The sequence below is a fragment of the Nothoprocta perdicaria genome, unplaced genomic scaffold (genome assembly GCF_003342845.1).
Source record: "Nothoprocta perdicaria isolate Ctin4 unplaced genomic scaffold, notPer1 scaffold_114, whole genome shotgun sequence".
Lineage (NCBI taxonomy): Eukaryota > Metazoa > Chordata > Aves > Tinamiformes > Tinamidae > Nothoprocta > Nothoprocta perdicaria.
In genome coordinates, this window is record NW_020454250.1 from 2,014,157 (window position 1) to 2,024,640 (window position 10,484).

Sequence of the window (10,484 nt, forward strand, 5' to 3'; positions counted from 1 at the left end):
ACTTAACAATTACAATCAAGTTGATTAGGACTGTGAGATCTTAGCGTGACTTAGAATAGCTTAACAATGATGTAAGCTGCCTCCATGATTTCAAGGCCTCAAAATTCACAAGGAGATTTGTTATTTTTGTGATATGGGCTGCATGAGCATTCTAAAAATACAATGTGAATATAAGAAAGCCATGTCGTGACCTTTATTATAAGCAATAAACCGTCATCCTTCTTTCTCAGAGACCTTTTATAAAAAGCAATGAGCTCATCCTATTGTGCGCTTTTCAGACTCAGTGGCACTCCCAGGGAAGCACTATCAGTCTTGGAGGGAATTGGTGCAGGTTCAAAAAGCTACAACTGAAGTGGGATGTGGACAGGGACAGTATCCACCTCCCATTGGATGCAGAAGTAGCCAGAGCTCATCTTAAGACTGAAAGAACAATGAAAGTAACTTCTCTCAAGGGAAAGCTGCATGAGTCAGTGATCAGGGAAAGATACTGAAAATGATACTAGTTTATTTTCTTTTCTGGTTTCTGAAATTCACTTGCTGTGTGACTTCAAGTAGAACTTTCAGCTACTGTTGTCCTATGGGAAAAAAAAAAAAGAAAAATGGGGATGTTTTTTTTTCACTTTGAAAGAAATACTCTGAGACAGAAGACAATAAGTATGTGGAATTTATCTTAGAAATCAAAGGTGATCCAGGAAGATGACAGTAGAAGTAGGTCCTCTCTTTTCCTGTCATTTAACATTAGTCACACTTCATAGAGTTCAGAGTACTTCCCCTCCTTTGTTTCTCATGCTTTGACCCCTTGGACTCCTCTCACCCTTTCTTGTCTATTTTTGAAGCTTTTGGCATAGCAATGGCATAACATCATAGTTAAATAGTAGAGTAAAAAGTTACAAAAAGTGTCATCATCTTCCAAAATTACACAATAAAACCAGTGTCCCAATGCCCTTACTCCAACAGCAATTAAGTGAGGGTGAATCTGGGCGGTACCATCAGCTTCTTTCTGGAAATGTCATAGATGAAGGCTTTTCCAGGAGGTAGCAGTGGCATTTTTGGTGCCTGCTAAATCTGGAAATGTTATTGCAGCATTCCCACTCTATTCCTGCAAGCTGAGCATAGACTAAATAATATTGTTAATGGTACAGCATTAATGGTACAGCAGTGGCAATCTCTTTATCTGCTCCTCAGGGTTCTTCTTATCGTCTCCGGCTGTAGCAGAACAGTAAAAATAGTTTGTGGGATGATAAAGGGAAACACACTCTTTCTGGGTTGCAAGAAACTGTTCTGTGACAATATGTTACACACTGCAGGGACATCTTCCTCATAAAGGCTTGGATCTGCCAAAGCTGTTTCTTGGAGAAAAGGATTCCTCAGTCAGCCATAGCCACTCTGTGTGGTCTTTAAATTTAAATTTGGGGAAAGAATGCCTTCCTTACACAGATTTTTGTCAACAGGAAGATGGCTCTAAACTCTCCTCTTGCTCCTCATCAGGAAGGGTGATGCTCATGGGAGAAGTGATATTGGCACCTCTCCTCCTTGTACTCTCCTCTTCTTGTGCTCTCATTTCTGTAGACTGTGAGGTGAATGCAACTGCCCTCATGACTACCATCAACTGCAGTGTACCCAGATAACAGCAAGAAAAGGGCTTGCTCTTCTTTCAGGCAATGATTTATTTGCTCCATAGAGAAGTGCTCAGAGATGTGGCCTTCTCTTGTGAATGATCTTCTGAAACTTTTAATAGCTGCTTTTAAAGGCATATTTTCTGTCCCACAGAAGAAAATCTCAGTGAATATTATGACTTTAGGATCCGCCAGAACTTATATGTAGAAGATCTGTAGAGATAAGTATACTGAAGTCTCCTGTGCTTTGCAAGCTGACAAAAGTATCTGCTGAGAAACTGCAATTCAACTTGCATTGCAGTCAACTTGCATTCTTATCAAATTACTGAAAAGGCCAGTGGCTTGTTTCTACTCACTTAGTCAGTAGCACTGCCTTTTGCATTACTGGCCTTTTCCTTGCTGCCCACCTTTTGTCCAAACTTGTTTTTGTTTCACTGTTTTGTCCTGGGTCTCAGTTAAGGTAACAGACTACACCAATTATCTTCTAAACGGGAAAACTTTAATCAGATTAAATAGAGTCTGTGCTTACACTTCTTTTCCCTCTCTACTTGAGTGAGAGGACAGAGGTCTCTCTTCTTCTGGGAAGTGTGTTTGAGCAGCTCTCTCCCTTCCGGGTTGTCATCTCCCCTTTCGCCATCTCTGCCCAAACCTTCTCCTCATCCCTCCCAAGATAGGGCAGCCTGCTCTGCAGTAAGGAGAGGACATGGAGCTTTGTGCTTAGGGACCTCCTGTCCTCAGAAATCCTGAGAGAACTGAAAAGGCAATGCCCTGACTGAAATGCGACATTTCAGCTCCTCTCCATTTGAGGCTAAATGCTGCTGACATTAAGAAAGGAGACAGAGGGAGCCTTCCTCCTCATTTCTGTTGCTTTAGGAGAAGAGTGCATAGGGTGCTGTTCTTCTAAGGAAAAATTAAATTATGTTTTTAATAGTGATGCTTACTATGGTAGACATCTCTTTCTTGTGAGGGCTGTGTATATTATTTGTGGCATATTTATTTTCCACAGATAGATGGCAAGAGATTTTAGGCCAGGCTTACAAACAAGTTACTCTGGCTAACAACAAAGTGCTGCATATATGTCAAGGCACAGTGTGTGGGCATGATTGAGGCTTGTGGCAAAAACATGGACAGCAGATTTAGTTGTATTCTCTTCATTTTGCATTATCTTTTGTGCCAAGAGCAATTCAAGGATGAGAAATAAAGACTGAACTATATGGCAAATGGCAAATTGCCCCGGAAACATTACATAAAATGGCAGCTGCCCTCTGCGAAATATTGAGGGATTGTTGGATAATTAAGAACACAATATGATATTGCCTGCTTTCAGCTACAGATAGGCCTAGCGTTGTTGTTTTTGTGGTATTTGTAAATCAGATTCACAAAACTTCTCTGAACCAAAATGAAAGTATAGTTTTGAGTTTACAATATTATGATTCGATTATGCACAGCAGTAATTTGATAATAAATAGAGTTAGGGAACCCCACAAGCTAGTAAATGCCTTCTTCAGAAGTGAAAAGCTGTTAAATATTGAGTTCTTTCTGGTATCAGGTTAGCAATGACACTGCCTCTACTCTACAGAGCACAGTTCAGATAAAAAAGACTGAATTGTGCTCTGCAGAGAAGATACTCAAACAGGAGTCAGAGAACTCTCAGAAATGATGTCCAGGATGACTACAAAGTGACAAAATTGATTTTTATTAGAATATTTTGCCAATGCCATGGTCAAGAAAACCAAACTTGCTGAGGAGGATGAGAAAGGGCAGTGGAAAAAGAGTAAAAATTTGCCTATATTAATTATTTTTAACATGGAGGAGCTTCTACTAAACCATGATGATCCTCATAGTGGTGATACTCAAATGTAAACTTTGTGCAAACTCCTATGATGCCAACGCATGTTTTCACTATATTTTAAGAAATTCACAAGCTTCAAAACCCTTCCCAGCTCTGGTTCCCTAGCTTCTCACAATAGCGACCCCACGTTTTTTTTTGCAGAAACCAGTTTTAGATTGTGAAATCCAATAAAACCATTGGCCTGGGCATGTCTTCCCCGAATAGTCAGATGAAGGAGCTCTTAAAGTTTCCCGAGACTCTAAGATTTAATGGTTCACTTCTGTGGAAGAGAGATTAAGTCTAGGTCAACAAGCTTAAAGTCACAGTTCTTGATAGTTCAGGGAATTCTGAGAAGAATCAAGTCATGACCAAACTCATAGAAGCTGTAATGGACTTTCAAGAATTGTTGGCAGCACTAAGCACAATGTTTGTGTACTAATATCCCAGTTTATGTTTTGGAAGACTCCAAAATCTCTTTGTTTCCAGCATATCTAGTTTTTTTTAGCATTGTATAATATGTCCCATGCTTAGATAATCCTTCTAAAAGTAGACATTGATTTAACAAGCATTTCAAGTAGTATATTTAGCTCTCAGAGCACTCTTATTTAAAAAAAAAAAAAAAAAAAAAATCAACTTTAGCCAGTAAAGCAATGGAAACCAAGTGCTTTGTACGGGTCACAGTGAGTTAGTGAGTTAGCCAAGATTCAATGATTGAATGTCTTTCTTTCACTTTTTTTTACCCCAACCATTTGATCCTCCTGCCTGTATAAACAGTCTGCATAGATTCATAAGAAGGTTAAAAAGTCAAGTCAAGTTCATTTTAAGCCATTTGAACCACTTGTAGAATGTCAGATCTCTGATCAAGTTTCTATGTAACCATGAATCTTCAAATCAGTGCAGGGACAAAATCTGATTGCACAGCAAGCTGAGGCTGCATGAGAGGTACAGGCCAGAAGTGTAGGTGGATCTACTAACCTTCCACTGCAACCTCAAAAGCAATTTACTATCTCTAGATAAGGGAAATTCTGCCTTCTCATTAGAAAAACCAAACCCAAGTGGCTACATCAGATTTAGCTAACACACAGCCCTGCTAAACAGGGCTTGTTGAAGTATGTTTGAATAAAACCACTTAATCAACTATTAAGAATGATGAGGAAATATTCATGATGTTTCTGCAACTTAACAGAACAATGTAGCAATGCTCTGGAATGAAAATAAAGGGATGTAGGGCGATCATTCCCTACTTTGAAGGGGAGGAATGCTGCAAGCATTTGGGGTCAGTGCAGCTTGTGCTCAGAGCAGTGAAGGCACGGTGACATTGGCTTTCGTGCAGACCAGCTCCCCAAGGTATAATCCAGCTCCAGAGAGCTTGTAGCAAAAACAAGAAGAGAGGATTTAATTTCTGCTCTGATTACTTGTATTGTGCTGTCTTTAAGACAGAAAGCATGAAAATACCTGTTAAGAACTGGTCTCTGCTACCAAGAGTTTCTAGTCAAGACAGGCAAGCAACTGGAAAAAGGATCCTAGTTGGTTCCAAGTTACAAATGAGGACTGAAGGCACTGAAGTTACAGGTGAAGACTCTTGTTAGGTCAGGATCCAGGCTGCACTCCTGCTTCAAGCCCCAGTCTGTTCCCATCTCCTAGCCTGCAGACCACTTCTGGAGGACTAAGACAACAAAGCTAAGGCAAAAGGCAGGTTTGCATTACAGGGGCTCTCTGCTTCTGCAGTGTGGTCCTAAGAAACTCAGACCTGTTGGTCACAGTCACTGAAAACTGCCTAGCCAGACAAAAGGGGTTAATGGATGTTAGTCCAGCAAAGGTCTACATGTTATTTGATCAAATCCAGCACTCACAGCTGGACCAGCCCAGTTTTCTCCCTACTCACAGAGATATCTGTCATCCTACAGCTGTTGGTTTCAGAGAAAGCAGAGAAAGCATCCTCAGAGGTTGGCAAATTCATCGTTTTGCAAGCATATCTTGAGCAGCCCAGATCTGTGCAGGGTGAAGCTCCTAGGTGCCAGCTTCTTCCCATGGACATTCTCCAAGATCCTGCAGCTCGCTCTGCAACTCCCTGAGGAGCAGAGAGTTCTTACCTGGCATTTTCTTAGGAGTCAGGCAACCAGTGAACATTTTTGTTGTGTTTGCAGAGCTCCAATCTACATTGTGTAACTGCACTAATCATCAGTCTGAACGGTATTTTGGGTTATTCCTCCGAGCCTGGAGGGCTAAAGACAGAGAACAGCCCACCAGTCTGTGTTATAAAAACCCTGAGCGTTGATACGTGCCACAAGAATACTTAACATACTGTGCCTGAGTATTTATTTTATACAGGAGTGTAAAGACAAGGCTCCAGGTTCCCTAGCTCAGTGAGACCCCTAAGTTCAGTTTCCTTTTTTTGTTTCCGCCACCAGGAGCCATAAATCTCCTTTTTTTCTTTTTCTTTTTTTTTTTTTTTCCTACACAACATTTTCAATAGCAGACTTTAAGGGTGTCCTGCTTGTCATAAATTTCAGTATACACACTACAGAGGTATTTTACTGTGTAAACTAGAGCACTTTCCCCTCTACCTTTCTCTGCCTTAGGAAGGTGTCAGCCACTCTCCTTTTCCACTTCTCTCCTTCCCTCTGGACTGAAATTGTAACCCTCTTCTCTCTGCTTTTTTTTTTTTCCTTCCTTGGGCTTCATAGAATCATAGAATCATAGAATGCCAAAGGTTGGAAGGGACCTCAGAGGTCATCGAGTCCAACCCCCCTGCTTGATTCAAAACGTACTTAAATTAAGAGAATTAATAGATTCTTTTGTGTCTGACATAGTGAGACTGCATCAACAAAAGTCAATCTCACAGCAGGAATGGTGAGTGATATTGTTACATTAGTAGTAAACTACTCCTTGAAATATCTTTGAAAAAATCATCCTGCCAATTTATGTCTGTTTTATAGTTAAGAATTTTATTTTGATGTTCTTACGTATCTTTTATTTCTGTAGCAAATTCAAACACTTCCAAGGAGCAGGACTGTTTCTTATTAATGTCATTAAAAATGATCACAGCCAGCTTCAAGCATTTAAACCTGCAGTAAGTCCCCAGTAACATTCAGTAAATAAACTAATGAGGAGACTGGAATTCTCCACGATTGAACACATCAAGGCACTCTTCTGTCAGAAAGTTTGTTTCATGTCCCGAACCAACCCAAACATTGCCAAAAAAGGATAGTGTGTAAGAATGGTAGTATTAAAATAGATCACTCCTGCAGCTGTGAGCACTGTCCCTTTATTTTTATGTATTTATTTATTTTATATGATGGGAAATAACAAGAAATAGAAACTGAGACTGAATTTACCTGTTTTATGAGAAGGTAATAACTAGCAGAAACTGCAATGAATCATTTGTTCTAGGTATCAAAAAATAGTTGTGGCACCCAAAATGCATTATCTGTCCTCAGAGTGTTTCTCCCATGCACATGCTGCATCGTGGAATCATTTACTCTGACCTTGATATAATTAAGAAGTAGTTGAGAGGAAATCCTGGTAAGGTTATATCATATCTAAAGCATCTAATGTGCCAAAAGACAAAAAAAGGAATTGAAAAATATTTTAGCCTTTTGTGAATTCAGAAGTAAAGTAAAGCAAAGAACATACATAAACTATATAGCAGCATACAAATATACAAGCCTCTGTGTAACTCAGGAAGACGAGATGTGAGAGATGTGACAAGGTAAATCTCTGAACAGAGCGGATTTAACCAGCTGTATTTGAAAGCACAATCTGGCTCTTGGCCACAAACTCCAAAACGTCGTGTATGAAGGTGGGATGGGGCAAGACTGTGCAAAGAGCAATTCACCCTAGCTCACCCTGCCAGGACTTAGAGATGCCCCGTTAACCAGTGGAGCAGTTGTTTAGGCAGACATAAATGAAATGGGAGGTCACCTCTTTCAGTAGCTCTCAGTGAAGGTCTCTGCTTTATGTGGTGAAAGAAAACAGAAGCAAGATAAAATCCAGGGTGAAACGGGTTAGTACTTTGCATGCTTACTTGGGAATTAGTTACTGCAGACTATCTCTGAGCAAGTCACCCCTGTCTGCACCAGACAGGGTAACAATATTTTCCCACCTCCATTCTGTAAAATTAACATGTGAAATGTCCAGACACTATTGTGAGGGAGATAAGTGAAATAACAAGATTTTGCTCCCACAGAATGCTCAAGTACTTGAAAAATGAGATCGAGGTAAAATTTAAGACATTCTGTGCATGCTTTTACAGACTGTGCCTGCAAAATCCCAAACTTAATATGTTATACTGGAAACATGCTTTTAGCAAGCTGTATCTGTTAAAAAAGAAACATTTCAGCTATCATCAGCCTGTATCATACACAGGTGCTCCGTACAAGACATGAAGACAAAATCAAAATCAGCATCAGTTTTTCTCTCCAGCCTCAAGCAAGTCACCCTCAGTTTTCAATCACTTCTGATTCCTCTTCCTGACCTTGCCACTCCTTACCAAATCATGACCTCTGGCATTTCATACAATTACTTTGTGTGTGCTGCCTACCTTTTCTTTCCTTTGCATAGTCTGAACCATCCTTTTCTTAATGATGGTAGACCATCCAGGCTATCATGTAACTACTCTTTCTGCCTGAGGATAAGCAGTTAAAAAGATGGCTACTCAAGAAATTTCTTGTGCAGTTCAACTTAGCAACACAATGTTTAAACATTTATACAAAACCTCCATCATCACAATTCCTAACAGTATGAATTTTGCTTGCTAGATTAGGTCTATTGCTAATAAAGCAATGAAGACATAAAACTTAATGTCTTCTTTTATTTTCTTATGTATATGCAAAATTACTTTGTAGCCAAAGGCTAAAAAAAAAATCCACTTAACAGGCAAGGCTGCTATTGCGGGACATGATAAAAATGCATTTTAGAGAGAAATGGGGTAAGAAGTGTTTAAAAAAATATACAGATCCACTTGCTTCAGTTGTTTCTGCTGAGGTGTTAATTCAAAACACAAGTTCCCCAATACTGGTTACATGCAAGATTTCAAGGCGGCGACGCAATGCTATGGATCTCCAGACCTATCACTTCCTCAGTGAAAGGAACATAAGTTCACAGCAACCTCAGCTAAAGCATGGGAGTTTTTCTGACTTTTACCAGGAAGACTGTGAGCACGGCTGCCTGGTGACTGGTAGAGTTAATCCAGAGGATCACCATCATTTTTCCAAATGGTCATATATTTTTCAAAAACAGGCCCAGAAAAAAGGTTCATTCATTTCCGAGCTTAAAGGTAGAGCCAATCATTCCCTAGGAAGCTGCTTCAGTGAGAAAGCTAAGGATTAGCCAACCCCCAAATGTTACATGGAGAAAGAGAATGAATGAGGACCGTCATGGGAAAAAGAGATAAACTAACACAGACATGTATTGAAGCAGATGAAAAAATGTGTCTGCCTTTGCACAAAGGCTTAATAAAAAAATTAATGTGTAGGTTATGTACTTTTTATATATTTAAAGAAATATAAAATTCATATTTTAATATATATTACATATTATATATTATAATAATATATTATCATTGTATTGTCATTATTACATTATTTTATGTATTATATATTTTATATGTAAATTATTAAATTGCTGCATTTTTTGAATTGATAAATCTAAATATACATAAAATTAATAATTTGAAATAAATATAATGATGATATTTAATACATACAGACATTAATTAAAAGACAAAAAAAAATTAGAAAACCTGCATATGTTGACAAAGCAGAAACATTTTTTTTCTCTATTTTGTTTTTCTGCTGTGAAATGTACCTGATTATTGCTGACTTCTGTATACACTACACAGCACAGCCATCATTGAAACTATTACAAAATGCTTTTTGCATGACAAGGGTATTTCCTGTAAGCTCCTATTCAGAGGAAGGAGGGAAATGTTACCATTGTCCAGTCCTGGGGCTGAGATCTACAAGGGAGAGATGTAGTCACTGTTCATACTGTACTAAAAAGACAACTCAGAAATAATATTTTTTCCTGATACTGTTACTTGCAAGAATTACACAGTGTATAAACAAAATTATCTAACTGATGAATTTAAGCACTGTCTTAAGAGTTTTGTGACAGAATACCCAGGAGTCTTTGCCTTTTTTCATTGCAATTGAAATCGTAGTTCTACTAGATAAATTGTGCAATTCTATGTTTAAATGTCTGGTGTTTAAAACGAACTAATGTCTGATATTTAAAACTACTTCTCCATCTTCTGTTGAGGCAAGATTTATTTGAGCAGAATTTGTTACTGGATGAAGTCAAAACAAAGTATTTCATTTGAGTGTGGGTAAACTGTTTTGATACACCAAATGATTAAGTATTTCATCTTATTCAAGTCATGAATGACACTTTTGTTACTGTTTTTCCTGGAAGGTCAAAATTTAATTTTTGATAAATTGGTGATTTAACCTTGCTAGTAATTATTAGAGCTATTACTGTCTGTAGAAATTGGTAATCTGTTTTAATTAGCATTTTTAAAACCCTGACAACAAAATACAATACTAACTAGAGCCAAAAATAATCTGAGCACTACCATTTTAATTCAACTTTCCAAAAGAAGATAAATATAAAATATAATGTTTTGGTGGGGGTGTGCATCTGTTTTTCATTAGGTTTGCTTAAGATAATTAAGGAATCAAGGTTTCTGGTGATTTAATTTGAAGAGCAATTTGGATTTCCTGTGCCTCAGCTAGAGGCATTATTGGTATGAGACCAAAAAAGGCCTTAACTGTCCTAGGAGGTTCATGTTTCACAAAATATAATACCTACAGAAATTAAAACAGGATGTCAAGAAGTGTTGTGAGCATTCTCAGTGCTCACTAGTGTTTCTAATAATAATTTGCAAGGCAAAAAATAAATCAAATCCTGACTTTCCTTATTTTCTCTTGCCACACAATCCACCACCAACTTAAAGAAGCTAAAAACCCAGTGAAGAGAGCCATAAAGCGATGGATAGATATTAAAGTGATTTTAGATATTAAAGTTTTTTAGAAGGG